The 15,412-nt window shown below is 38.9% G+C and overlaps 1 protein-coding gene across 3 annotated transcripts in view; it reads left to right on the top strand.

Moving 5' to 3' along the window:
• GRK5 (G protein-coupled receptor kinase 5) overlaps positions 1–15,412 on the top strand; it is a 232,695-nt gene that overhangs the window by 98,223 nt on the left and 119,060 nt on the right. The window lies entirely within an intron of this gene.

Below are 15,412 nucleotides of genomic sequence, written 5' to 3'. Positions count from 1 at the left end.
ACATAGGATGCACTGACCATTACAACAGGTGCACATTTGTAAGGCAGAGGACAAAGGCAATGCCTCTCTGGTTTTGTGTACAGGCCCTGGCAGCCAAAGGAGACTTGCTTTTAAAAGGTGTATCTCCATTAGACAATTCAGGGTACGTGTAACAGATGCTTTGGTTGGTCCATATGGAGGCCAACATTGTGCATAACAGGCTCTACCGAGTAGAAATGGATCCTTTTCTGCATCACCCGACACTGCCTTGAAAGAAGTAGCCCTATATCAGGGAGTTGGAGACTTGGTAAAAGCAGAGAGCCTTTCAGTGTGGTTTGACATTAATAATTTAGTTTATTCTGGAGGTAATATGAAAATAGTAAACACTTTGTACAGCCAGGCTGACTCGCTCAGCAGTAGCCATCCAGCATACATGTCACAGCACTGTCTTTATGCACTTTTATATAGGCCTAGTAAAACTTTTTTTTAAAAATTACTTTAATATTTGTTTCACATCAATAAAACAAAGATTTGGCATTGGAGTTTCCAGTTGCTGTTTCCACAGAGTATAATCTCTCCTGCTCACATCTGGAAATTTTCTTGACTGCATCATTACTGAGAATGTTAATGGGCATATCCTTGTAAATTGCTGCCGGAAAACATGATGTTACTGTTCCTGCAATAAGGGGTTAACTTTAGCTAGCAAAACTCCTATTTTTCCCCTCTGACGTAAATCCAGACACTGGCAATGAATAAATGAAAGGCGAGAAATTGTAACAACTGAGATAGCAAATACCATAATTTGTCTGACTTCAGTGGCACTCCTGGGACTTGACCAATGTGCTATAGCATGATTTACACTGCAAATTTGCTGAGTATTTATGCAGGGAAAATATGTGGAAAGTTACGAAACTGTTTTTATGGTCTCCAGAAAATTTCACTTCCCTTGCTATGTGGTTGAAGGGAGCTAAAGAAGGGCAATGGACATAAAAAAAAAAAAAAGCACCTCTTCCAGTTCATGGACACTTGCCTACTCTATAGTCACTCAAACCTTGGAACAATTTCTGAAGGTACAGAACCTGCTGGGAGCAAGGGGAATTTAATATATTGTCATTTGCACATGGAATTATCTCTGCTGTTGAATTAACCTTGGCTTCTAAAGGGGAAAACTGTACTGCATGAGACTTCCTGCTGCAGAGAAACACACAATAACCTTCAAGGAAGATCGTTAAAAATTCAATCTGTCTCAACTTTTATTGTTTCTGAAATTTTATATGGGTGTCACTTCTGACATTTATTTGTGACAGTTCCCTCCTAAAATTTGTTTTCTTCGTATATTTTTATTAATGGACCAGAAAAAAAATGCAGGCAGAAAATTTCCCTTGGGGCGAAGTGGTCAGATGTAGCTTTTCTGCAAAGATTATTTGTTGATTAAAAATTATAGTGATTGATGCATTTTTGGTACAGATGGAAATAAAAAGAAGTCTAAATCCTGCCATCCTTATTCCTGTTGAACAGCACTTTACGCATTGACTTTAATAAGACTACAGAAGGGTTTAGGCACTATTCAACATGAGTACGTCACAGTCTGGCCCTAAGCCTAATATCTGACTGTTTAAGTTACTGAGGATGAAGATTGGATGGAGCAGTTCTTTTGGCTCTGTACTGCTTCATTTTATACAATTTTGTGAGATCTTTAAAATGGATTTTTGGAAAAGATCTAGCATTCGACATGACAACCTATTTCCAAATCAGACATTCAATTCTGCAACCTTTCCATAGGTGAAAAACCTCATTGACTTTAGTGGGTCTAATTGTATGAAGATCAGTTGCAGGGTTAGGCTCTTGAGATGGAAAAAAACCCAACCCTACATGTGACGGGTCCTGTCACAGTGGCGTAGTCAAACAGGATCTGTGCACAGCTGATTGCTTTGAGATACTGGTAGTGATTTTAAGTGAGTTTTAAGTGTGTCTGGCCAACAGGGCAGGTTTCTGGAGTCCCAAGCTGGCAGAGAAAACTGGCTCAGAGGTAATCCAGCACGTCAGATGACAGTCTCAAGGGGGTCTCTGTGACCAAACCCATCACACGTGTGTGTGTGTGTGTGTGTGTGTGTGTGTAAAAATGTCTACCTTTCAGTGTGAAAACTTTTATTCTTCTGCACCCCACTAAGGTATATTGAAAAGAGACTGTGTCTAAAAAGTGCAGTGTGAAAAGAAATCTGTGAAAAACAGGAAGGCTGAAATAAACCAAGGGTCTGCAACCTGTGTTGACACAATTATGAGTCAGTTCATACCTTTTGGTTCTCTCTGTGTTTACAGGAGACTCTGTGTTTGACCATCCATCATCTGGTGTCCTACTGAAAGACTTGCTTAATAATCCCCCTCCCCCCCTTCTCAGATACAAATATCTAAACATCAGTGAGTAGCAATGTTTTTTTGATAAATCAACAAACAATGGGAACATCTTTACGAAAGCACCATTTAGCCAAGAAGCCATTTCTTGAGTCAGATGTCAAAACAGCCTTTATTTATTTATTATTTACCGTTACTATTTTATTTCGTCCTAAGTACACAGAGCCTCTCGCCAGGAAACTGTCTGGCCTGCATTGTGTGCTAATTACACGGGCAAGTGGAACAGCAGGGCTGTTCAGAATGATGCAACAGTAATGCCTTTACATGCTCTGAATGGGGCTAGTATATTTATTATGAATGGCTAATGTATGTTTCTGTTTGCAACCCTCTTCATGAGTCCAAAATTAGGAGAAGCAAATTGCATTAAAACAACCAGCATTTCCAAGAGGAGTCTGAAGTATTACTTTCCCTTTCAGTGGATGAAAACATATAGTTCAGACATTCTCAACAATGAATCCTATTACAGATACTATTTGTAAATTATATACTACTATTTTTATAACCTGCAGAGAATAGCTTAGCAAAACAGAGGAGTTTTTTAGGGGAAATTAGCTACATGCATCTTTAAAAAGCCCTGCTTTGACAAATGTAACATCAGTAAGTGTTTACAAGTTAGTAATGGCAATAACAGGATAGTTAGAAGGCCACAAATAAAAGAAAATTTAAGAAAAATCCCTAATTTTTTAAGGCTGGAGTGCCTTTTTGATGATAAAAGATTGTTAATGTCTGCAAATATTTCTGAATGACGCAAAAGGTTCTGTGGGTTAAAAGTGTGGAATTTTTATTTATTTTGCTCAGACCCATTCTGTGCTTTATTCTTTCATAAAAAACTGCTTGGGTGAAAGAGTTGATTATTCTGATCTTTGGCAAATTTTCTTTCGTAACTGTCCAAAAGCTATATAATAAATCAAGATTTTTACCCAGAGATTGAAGTTTATGGGGACGCTGTGCCACAGAATGCGTCTGCTGTTTGTTATGTCACACTGATTTGTTGCATTACACCAGATTAGCTGTCAAAAATTTTAGCTTGTGGCATACTAGATTTATTGCAAAAACTTTAACTCCTTCAGTAAAGAGGATTCTTGTCATGGATTATAGGCAATAAGAAGGATAACTCTGGTGTTTTTATCTTGTTACGGCTTTAGACTTAGAGAGGTTTATAATCAAAAGGATCAACCCTAACTTTGCTTTACCACTTGTAATGCTTAGTTTAAAAAAAATAATTATAATTCTTCACCTTGCAGTTAACCTGTTGTAAGTCATATGTGTCCATCTTGGTCAGAGTAACATTAACTTTGAACTCCTTTTTTTGGCAGGGATGAGTTCAGTGTTGTTTTAAAAATACTCTTCTCTGTGTAAGAGATTTTGTAGGCAGGATGAATAGAGTAAGTTGGTCCAAATTCAAACCATATCATTCACAGGCTGGCTTTTTTGTGAAAGTTAGTTTTAAAAAAAAAAGTCCATGCTTTTTTTTTTTTTTAAACGTGATCAAGACCTTCAGATGAATGACCTTTTCCGATATTTTGGCTTTTATGAGTCCTAATGAAGTCCCATTAATAATTCACTCCAAAGATCTCAAAGCACTTTAGAAATATATTAATGAATGAAACCTCATTAAACTCTGAGGAAGGGAAGTATTATTACATCCTTTTTACAGATGGGGAACCTGTGATAGAGAGGCTTGTCCAAGGTTGCTGAGCAATAAGTCAGTACAGAGGCAGGAATAGAATCCACATCACATATGCTTCAACTACCACACCATCCTTCTGTTTTTTGCTGTCATAAGAATCATGCCTTGGTGCAGAGTTCCCTCAAAAGAACTGGTCTCTGTACAGCAGCTTCCAAGCCTGCAGAAAATCTGCATTATTTTCTTACCTTTTTAAATTGAATTGTTTAAGGTATCTGACTCACAGACTGAAGTTCTCTGATAATCCACAAACCAGGTATTGCACAGGCAAAAGAAATGAAAGAAAATCCCAACATCACTTCCTACTCCCCACACTCCTGCCCACTGTGTACCTTTAACCTGGTTTTGTGGGTTTAAGGATGAAAGGGCAATTTAGTCTGCATGGTCAATTTTACCATTGGCCAACTCTGCCAGTTAATAGCAATTGTATAGCTATTTAGCAATGTGGACGACTCTTCTCTGGGAACTACACTGAGCCCAGCAACTCATTTTGTATAAGCTACTAACCAGCTACAAGATAGTACCCACTTTCAGTCACTACAATTCATGGCCCGGATCCTGCAATCTGATCCATATGGGGAGACCCTATGCCCCTGCTCTAGCTTGGGTGTAAAGTTCCATGCAGATCAGATTGCAGGATCACAGCTTTAGTTACCTCAGACGCTTTAAAGTTCCCAGACTGAATGACTTAAGTAAACAACCAACATAGTGAAACCTGCACATTTTACAATCAAACACACAATTCAGAAACTGAGCATTTGAATGTAAAATTAACTCTTTGTGAGCATTGGTGTTCACAGAGCTCAAATACTGAAATAATCACAGAAATAGTGTACAAAAAGTTTGCAATCTGGGACTGGCTTTTTGTTCTGTGGTTGTACAGAGGTCCTGGTCCATAACATGGGCTCCTAGGCACTATGGTAATAAAAATAAATAATAATCAAAGTTCACTTTCAAATCTAATCATAGTCGTGTCCATTTTTTCCCTCTCAACTATTTTTTCAATTCAAATGTTCATAATGACTGAAGACAAAGGTAATAGGGGTGGAACTGTCTTTCCATTTTGAATGCTTAGGGAATGCATGATTTTTATGATCATTTTATAAAATTAGTGATCAAATATTATAAGTAGGGCTAGTCTAACATTTTCCATCAAAATTATATTTTGATGGAAAATTGAGTTCTGGACTAAACAAAAATTTTCCGAATAAGGTTCTGCTTCACTTGAAAATTTTCAGTTTTTTGTTGGAAAACTTTTGGGGTTTTTTTCAGCAAATCAAAATTTTCCATTGAAAATGTCTATGATTTGTTTTATTGTCATCAAAAAGTTCCATAGGGGCTGTGGAATGGGGAGGAATATTTTCTGAACAGCTCTAATTATAAGATTGAAGTTTTATGATAAACAAGACACATAGAAAATATGGCAACATTTACACTACTTCTGCCCCAGGCCTGCAACATGTAGGCATACACTTTACTTCACAAGTGACCAGTCCCACTGATGCCAGTGGTTTCCTCATGTGATTATATTTGAGCATGATTGTAAGTGCTTGCAGGATTGAGGCTTCAGATACTTCTATGAGTGATTTGGTTTCCACTGGAGTTGGTTAAGCTCTTTGGATAAAAGGCGCTAGGTCGGTAATAAATACTACAGGATAATCAGACAATTATTGAATTCACTGAAATATCTATACCCAAAGAGTTTCAAGAAAACAATGACTTTCCTCCACATCACTTCAGGCCTAAGTTGCAAACACTTATAAACGTGTAATTTTACTCACATGAGTAGTCCCATTGAATACAGTTGACATCAACTGGGACTTCATGTTAGTAGCACTATGCCCCATGTGGAAGTATGTGTAGATTCAGGCCCTGAGGTAGCTGTAGGATGTGTTTTACTCAGCCGTGGTATAATCAATAAACAGGGCTGGACTTGCACCTTGAGCACCCCTAGGCACAGAGCTCCAGGGTCCCCCTGCCACCCGAGGTGGCTCGGAGCACCTAACTGCAGCAGGTTGCGGTGGTACCCAACCACTTTTAACTTTTAGGCACCCCCACAGACCTCCCAGTGCTGCCACGCACAACCTCAGTACAACTTCCCAGCGCCCCAACACGCACAGACCACCCCCACAAACACTGCACTGCCCACCACTCCCCACCCCCTCACTGCCCAGAACCCCCCCAGAAGCCCCATCAGAGACCCACTCTCCCAAGCCCTGCCCCTCGCCGCACTCACTGGCCCCGGGGGAGGTGACTTTGTCCGCCAGGCTGAGCAAGGAGCGCTCCAGCAGACCTGCATGGGGCCATCTCCTCCTCAGCTGGCCACCCGTTCCGAGAGTGGCAAAATTTGGATTTTTAAGCACCCCTAGAATGCTTGCGCCCCTAGGCCTACTGTGCCTAATGGGAAATCCGGCCCTGGCAATTAACATACTCTGAACTTCCTGCCTGTAAAGATAGGTAATTGAGAATCCCACACAATGATCTACCATGTTGAGTTGTCCTTTCTGGAAGAACCACATCCAAAAGGCTGAATGTCTGGGCTAGCAATTTTGCATGGCAAGATAATACGGTGGTGAAGGCGAGGCAGCCAATTATGTCCCCATCTTCGAAGGCTTGCTTAGAACAGCTCTTGGTTACTTGCTGGTAATGTCCTTGGAGATTTACTGCTTCTCTTAGTCCAGCTGGCGACATCATTCTCGTGGCAACTGCGTCTAGTGCCATGGGTATGAATCTTACTCTTGTTCACTTCCTGCTCGAATTGAAATCCTGCCCTACCTCCCCCGGCTTGCAGGAGAAGGTTTCCACTGCAACACTCAGCATGGAAAAAGAGGAGTCTGTGGAAGAGTGAATCAAAATTGGAGAAACTACTAAAAGCCTCTGAAAGGATTTATTGCTCTGGAAAAAGTTATGTAGATTTATGGATTTCATTAATACTGAAAAGTGAAACTGATTTATTTCTAAATAAGAAATGAAGATCAGCACTTTCTCATCCTCCAGGGCCCTTTCCTTCAATCCCCACCATCAGGTTTATTCCTTCTTCTACACTCAGAACAGCCTCCCCACTTCCATAAGTTGAATGTTCTGTCCCACTTCCTATGTGGGTCTTGCTCCCAGCACCATCCCCATAGCACTTTCTCAGGTTTGACATGTAATTCTATGTCGTGCACTTGCCCACTTTCGATTATAAACTCTTCAGGGCAAGAGCCTTTCCTTATGCTCTCTTAAGGATACTGCTTAAGCCTGGATGTTATTGTTTGTTCATAAACCCATCTCTGGTGCAGTTCCTTTATTTAAAATCCTTCAGACTCGCATATCATTCTTCCATAAACATACGTCTTTAATGTTCTAATGATGGACAAACAGAGCAATGTTTGGTGCCCTTGTAGAATTAGCTCTATGCAGCTAAAGGCAAAGGGTGAAACTGAGAAGCATTTTTTGTAATTTTTTTAAATATCACAGAAAGTATGTGAAAAATAAGCTGTTTTATGCATCTATTGAGACTCAATACTAACACTGGGAGAACAGTCTGCTTGCAGGCTGCCTGCACTTGACAGCTTCCAGGACTGTAAGGGGACACAGGGGAAATGAGTTTAAATGATCTCAGCCCACATTCTGTTTACAGAATTTATTTCACAAAACTTAATCCATTAAGCACTACCTTGGCAATGGCAACGCAGCCAGAAACCAAGAAAGCCGTTGCTGTTTCCCCTAAAGGGCAGGCAATGAATCCCCTTCTCCTTATCCAATAATGCTTAGGAGATCACATTGACCCAGTGTCATTCTATATAAAATCCCCAGAGATACTATCACTAAAACCCTTTTTTGTGGACAAAAGTGTGTTTTGTGCAATGAATTCTTGCCCACAAATTAAAAAGAAAAATGCCACAATGCACACTCAGTTTCCAAAAACTATCAGAGTAATAGGCAGAAAGGGATCTAGAAGAAAATATAGCCTTTAAGAGATGCCTCTTATCTATCACTGAAAATAGAAATTAGATATTGTGAGCTGCAGGGTTTGACATTATCTTATTAGGTAATATGAGTCATTAACACTAATTAATACTTGTGCAGAGCTTTGAAATTGTAAAGTGCTATCTAAGTACTCAGTGTTCGTGTTAAGTATTATCTAATTGATAAGAAAAATTTCTTTAAAATTGAGTTAGCTTATGCAGGTTTTAGGGAGAGAGAGGGGGGGGCTGAATTTATGCTAAAATCCTACTCTTGTATCCATTGGAGTCTATCGGAGTTTTGCCATTGATACCACTGAAGGAAAGTAGCAGGACAGAAGAAGCCAACTGATAGCAGTTAGGGCCTTTTCCAGCTCCACTGAGGTCAATGGCAAAATCCCCTTTACCTTAAATGGTGCTGAATCAGACTCATAATTTTTAAAAATAAATTTGAAGTACAATTCAATTATGAAAAGTCATTTTGAATTGAAAAGTCAAACCAAAACTTTTTAGCTTTTCTGGATTTTTTTTTAATCTGACAGCAATAATTTGGTGAATTTGACACACATTTGCAAAATGTCACAGACCCAAACCTGATTTTTTTTTATGGAAAAGAAGTTTTGTCTGAAAAATTTTGCCCAGCTCTATCCAGGATGGCTATTTTGGAATAACTCCATTAGTTCCACTTTAGAAGTGGATTAAGTTAAACCAGAAAAAGATAATTTTATTCCAGAATAAGAGTTTCTAGAGTTCGGGAGTGATTCCAGAATAGCTGATCTGCTTTATACTCATGCACCACGTTATTCTGGAATAGATGCTGTTTATTATTCTTATTAGTATTATCTAATTCATCTCTCTGAAATACTCCCCTATTTTACATACACACAAATGTAGATCTAGGAGATAATAGAACTGCTTTGAACTTTGTGTTGAAACACTTTTTCAGTAAAAATGCCTTTTCATTTGATATATATATTTTCATAGAAAATATACATTTCAGTCAAAATGTTCCTTTTTTGACAAAAAGCTGAAAACTGAAAGATTTACCATTTCCCCTCCTTTCTTTTTAATTTCCCCCCTCTTACTCCCCCCATTTTCCAATGGAAAAAAAAGGAAGAATGGGGAGAGAAAGGAGAAAAGAAACCAAACCAATTTGTTGTTTAGTTTTTCAAAAACTGAAAATTTTTTACAGAATTTTTCAGTTTTTTAGTGAAACAAAAACTGACAGTTTTGTCAAACTATACAGTGTGTGTTTGTTTTGGTTGAAATTTATTTTTGAACATATAACAGTTTTGAGCATCTTTAATAAATAATAAATCATATTAACATTTTTATTATTAAACTTGTAGCACTTCCTGACTTTGAGCTCTCTATTGGGCATGAAGACACTGGATCTAATTTTCAATTACACTTACCCCTTTTTCTATCCTGCCAGGGAAAAGGGACCTTAAAGTGAATATAAATATAATACATATTATTAAATGTACAGCCATTTAAAATTAATAAATATGTAAATAATAAAAATAATGTATATCTACTTTAAGGCCTCTTCACAATGCAAGAAGGAGGGTAAAGGGACTTTAGCGTAAATAAAAATCTGGCCCATTATATTCTGATGGTTCCCAATTTCTAGTCTTACAAGGGGAAGAGAAGTATGAGATTTTTATGGTGAACCTACAAAGACGTGCTCTTCAGTTCTTTGCTATGACCCTGTTTTTAAGAAGTGGTGAAAACAAACTGATTTATGGGATATTAAATACTTGATTTTTTCCCATCATTTGGCCTAACTGTACTAAAGAATTTGTGTGGAATGCGACTACATCTACCTCAATCAGGACAATTATTCACAGATTCTACTTATTTTTCAAATAGTCATTTAAGATGCTATTTTGAAAACTTCTTGGAACTGATAATAAAGATATTGCTTTTAATGCACTGTAGATTAAAACATGAGAATTGGAATTAAAAGCCACTCAGTAGTAGAGTGTGGGTCAAGTAAAAGGAGGATCAGATCCAAATATCATTTCTTGATAGCATTCCTGATTACACCAATACTTTTCTGACTAATAGTTGTTAGTTACACCAATTATTTCATTTTTATAGCTTCTGAGACATGTACAATAAACATGTTCCCTGTCTCAACTTGCTTACAGTTTAGATAAAGACATGACAAGACAAGTGAAGATGAAAACGGAAGGATATAGGGAGGAGGATCAGGCTACTGAAGTTACTGAGACACACAAGCAGAACAAAGCTGTGATAAAACAAATTACAAGAAGTTAAAAATTACTTGGACTAGTTAAAAGAAAAGGAGTACTTGTGGCACCTTAGAGACTAACAAATTTATTAGAGCATAAGCTTTCGTGAGCTACAGCTCACTTGAGCTGTAGCTCACGAAAGCTTATGCTCTAATAAATTTGTTAGTCTCTAAGGTGCCACAAGTACTCCTTTTCTTTTTGCGAATACAGACTAACACGGCTGCTACTCTGAAACCTTAGACTAGTTAGATGTCTTCAAGTCACCAGGACCTGATTAAATGCATCCTAGAATACTTAAGGAGCTGACTGAGGAGATATCTGAGCCATTAGTGATTATCTTTGAAAAGTCACGGAAGACGGAAGACGGGAGAGATTCCAGAAAACTGGAAAAGGGCAAATATAGTGCCAATCTATGAAAAAGAAAATAAGGAAAACCCGGGGAATTATAGACCAGTTAGCTTAACTTCTGTACCCAGAAAGATAATGAAACAAATAATTAAGCAATCAATTTGCAAACATCTAGAAGGTGATAAGTGACAGAGTGGATTTGTCAAAAACAAATTGTGTCAAAACAACCTGATAACTTTCTTTGACAAGGTAACAAGCCCTATGAATAGGGGGGAAGTGATAGATGTGGTATATCTTGACTTTAGTAAAGCTTTTGATACTGTCTCACATGACCTGCTCATAAAGTAAGGAAATGCAACCTAGATGGAGCTACTATAAGGTGGATGCATAACTGGTTGGAAAACTGTTCCCAGAGAGTAGTTGTCAGTGGTTCACAGTCATGCTGGAAGGGCATAATGAATGGGGTCCTACAGGGATTAGTTCTGGGTCTGGTTCTGTTCAATATCTTCATAAATGATTTAGATAATAGCAAGAGAGTACATTTATAAAGTTTGCAGACGATACCAAGCTGGGAGGGGTTTCAAGTGCTTTAGAGGATAAGATTATAATTCAAAATGATCTGGAGAAATGGTCTGAAATAAATAGGATGAAATTCAATAAGGACAAATGCAAAATACTCCACTTAGGAAGGAACAATCAGTTGCACCCATATAAAATGGGAAATGACTGCCCAGGAAGGAGTACTGCAGAAAGGTATCTGGGGGTCAGATATGCTAAATATGAATCAACAGTGTAACACTGTTGCAAAAAAAGTGATCATTCTGGAATGTATTAGCAGGAGTGTTGTAAGCAAGACACAAGAAGTAATTCTTCCGCTCAAGTCTGCTCTGATTAGGCCTCAGCTGGAGTATTGTGTCCAGTTCTGGGCGCCACATTTCAGGAAGGATGTGGACAAATTGGAGAAAGTCCAGAGAAGAGCAACAAAAATGATTAAAGGTCTAGAAAACATGACCTATGAGGGAAGATTGAAAAAATTGGGCTTGTTTAGTCTGGAAAAGAGAAGAGGGGACATAACAGTTTTCAAGTACATAAAAAGTTGTTACAAGGAGGAGGGAGAAAAATTGTTCTTCTTAACCTCTGAGGATAGGACAAGAAGCTTAAATTGCAGCAAGGGTGGTTTAGGTTGGACATTAGGAAAAACTTCCTAACTGTCAGGGTGGTTAATCACTGGAATAAATTGCCTAGGGAGGTTGCGGAATCTCCATCATTGGAGATTTTTAAGAGCAGGTTAGATAAACACCTGTCAGGGATGGTGTAGATAATATTTAGTCCTGTCTTGAGTGCAGGAGACTGGACTAGATGACCTCTCAAGGTCTCTTTCAGTCCTACAATTCTATGAAACTGTGCATAACCCACTGCTTATATGTATTTTGTCTTCATTCAAGGGCTCTATGATGTCCAGAAATGGGTACAGCTCAGTTCAAATGCTTGAGGTTTGAGCAAACAGCCTAAAATTTCAAGATCCTTTAAATTTTTTAAACTTTCAGCATCATGTTAAAAAGAACTTCAACATTTAGAACCCACTGTAGGCCTAGGAAGTAACTGGCTATTGTAGTAAACTACAAACACATTATATAGCTTTTACTCCAAAGCATAGCAGAGATGATACTTATGTGTGGAGCAGACTATTTAATTTGAATGTAGACCATTATGGCAGTTTCACACTGGACAGCTTTATTATTATACCAATCCAATATATGAAATGCTTTAATAGTTTTATAACCAGTAGCCATGTTACCTCACAAAGTGACCTTGCCAGATCTCATCAGCTGAAGATAGTCATTGTGAAAGTAATTGTATAGGATACCTTTAGGAAAGACTAGGTGGTGCAAGAAGTGGTGCTGGGCACACACCCTGGATAAGGATCTTTCCATTTTCACACAGTTGGAAGCTTATCCACCTCTCCACAGTGCCCCCTACTCATTCCTATCACAGAAATCAATTGTGGGCTTTTTTTGTAAGTCTGTTTCAAGGTGTCAGCAGAAGTTAGGCCAGAGCCAGAGCCTTTCCTGCAGGTTAAAAGATGCTTGTTTAGGCTGAAATCCATGTGATAGGAGAGAGGCTGCCCAAAGCCCTATATAGCACTCGGGCCCTGCAGGGAAGCTGCTGGTGGAAGGGTCACAGAGGAAGGCCTTTGCTCCTTCTGTTGGCTGCTGGGGGTTTCTCTGGTCCAGGCCCACGTAATCACAGAGATGTGGGAAAGGACTGGCCAGGGCGGAGGGATTCAGGCCATGACATTCACCATTACATGGAACCAGAGGTCCACTTGCACAAGGCATTAGGGCCAAACTTCTATCCATTATTCAAGGCCCAAGCCTGGCCCTACTGGGGCAGGGTGCCCTGAGCTGAGAACAGGGAGTGAATTTCACTCTTTGCTCCTTAGCAGAGCTGAATTACTTGGGCTCTGTGCAGGAAAAGTGAATAATTAATTACTAAGCATCTGTACGGTGCTTTGAACTTGTACCTAGGGAGGTGGTGGAATCGCCTTCCTTAGAAGTTACCTAGGGAGGTAGTGGAATCTCCTTCCTTAAAAGTTTTTAAGGTCAGGCTTGACAAAGCCCTGGCTGGGATGATTTGGTGGGGATTGGTCCTGCTTTCAGCAGGGGGTTGGACTAGATGACCTCCTGAGGTCCCTTCCAACCCTGATATTCTATGAAAAGGCTCTATAAATGCTCAGCGTAAGTAGTGATATCTAGAATATACTGGCTTCTCTTCTCATTCAATTTGACAGCAGTTGTAAACGCATCGCTGCCTGTGAAAAGAGATCTATGTTGGTAATTCCTCTGTCCTTTACTGACGATTTTGACCAACTCTCTTGCTCATTGTTAAGTAATGATTAATTAAAATCATACAGAAAGCTATATCATATCTCAAAAGTAGCTGCAGGTGTCTTTAGAATGATGCAGATCCAAATACTGTCTTATCTGAAAGTAATAGATGATATTCTGCTATAGTATTTTCCTTTCCTGCAGCCAGCTAGCATCTCTCTAACAAGTCCCCAGACCTGGCTGCTTCCAGGGTTTCACTTGTTGAGGCATAGGAATAAGGAAAAGAAAGTCACACTTGTCAACCACCCACTCACAACATGTGACCCAAACATGTACTGTGGAAAGAACCAGAAACCTCCTTTTTTGAATTTTTGCAGTCAGATGCTACTGAGAGTTCAAATCCAACTTCCATGTGTAAGACACGGAACATCTAAACTATAAAACTAGAAAGCAAATATACCACTTCTCCTTTTTTTCCTTAATGTATGTAAATTTAAGTTTCAGTGACAGATGGTGAACTGGCAGCCCTGGGCACAGAAATCCTCTATTTATCCACCAAACAGGTACAGCCCAGCTTCACTGCCATGCCATTGTTTCTCAGCCCTGGAAGGCCCATAGCTTGGAGAGAGAGAATATTTCAGCTCCCATGACCATTCAGTTGCTGGCCTCTTGTCTGAGATTGCAAGGTGGCAGTTGTGATGGTGATTTTTGTGCAGTATACTTGCCAATTGCCAACCCAAGTTGCTCCACAAGTGCCATGCCAGTATGTTGTTCATATTCTTTTTTTAATCCCCCAGTCTCTTCAATAATACAGTTTTCCAGCTGTTTCTGTCCCCCTGACCCAATAAACTTATGTAAGAAACACATTTTAAATAGAAAGTGAAACCCAGAAAGATGAATTTTCAGTCTGCCCTAGCAGTCTGGAAGATAAAGCTCTGCAGCAGAGCTGACATTTACTTTCTTAGCTCTCATGAATTGAATCTATTATTTGTGGAGACAGAAGGAAAGGGTTTATTTGGGCGGGGGAGGAGGGTACCAAAACCCACAACACCAAATTCATTTTCCAGCTGAAATCAATTTCAAAGCTTGTGGAATGCTTTAATTAAACATGTGTCCCTGAAAGAGGTAAAATGGTATAGGACCTAAGCAAGCAACTTGGCAGCTCCCTAATATAGTATTCATAGTTAAAGTCTCTCAGGGAAAACTGAGCTGCCTTTTTAAAGGGATTTTTTTAGCCCTCGTTTACAGTAGGAATGTAATTAAAGAACACTGTGAAGGCCATGTAAGTGAGCAGCTCATACAAGCAGAGATTAAATTCCAATATTCTGTTTGGGGTAATCTGCTGACCTGTGTTAAAAGCCTTCTATGTTAAAGTCATCTGAAGAAAACCATTCCCAGCAACATCCCGTAAGATGGCCTGCTTTCTCTAGATTCTGGTACATGGTAATAGTTTAATATAAATATAGCAGGAAGTAGACAAAACTGAAAGTATAATTTACTTTAAATGGCATCAACACAAAATGGTGATTTCTTTCAAGGAGTTAGAAGGCAAAGGGAACAACATTAACTATTTTTAACTAATCTCTTTGGAACAAGCTCTTAAAGAAATTATTTTTCTCTTTTCCTGTTCTTTCTTTACAATTCCAAGATCTATGTTTCCTGCTAGCATGTTTTTTTTATTATTATTTGAACTGTGCTTTATTCACAGAGATTTAAGATTGAATCAGTGCTACTTTGCTTATCAGCCCATTGAAATACTCTATCATCTCGCCCATCAACAAAGTCAAAAAGTGTTTTTGTCTTTAGATTTATTAAAATGTGTCCATCTGCACACTGGGTGCATTTACACAATATTGGTAAAATCTATACGCATTGGACCAATGTGCCCAAACTGAAAATCTTCCAATCTCCCTGCAGCTAAGAATTTCCCACTGCAGCCTCACAACCTCTCAA

Source organism: Dermochelys coriacea, chromosome 7 (assembly GCF_009764565.3).
Source record: "Dermochelys coriacea isolate rDerCor1 chromosome 7, rDerCor1.pri.v4, whole genome shotgun sequence".
NCBI lineage: Eukaryota > Metazoa > Chordata > Testudines > Dermochelyidae > Dermochelys > Dermochelys coriacea.
The sequence above is the reverse complement of the archived record's forward strand: the minus strand, read 5'-3'. Positions and strand labels throughout refer to the sequence as shown.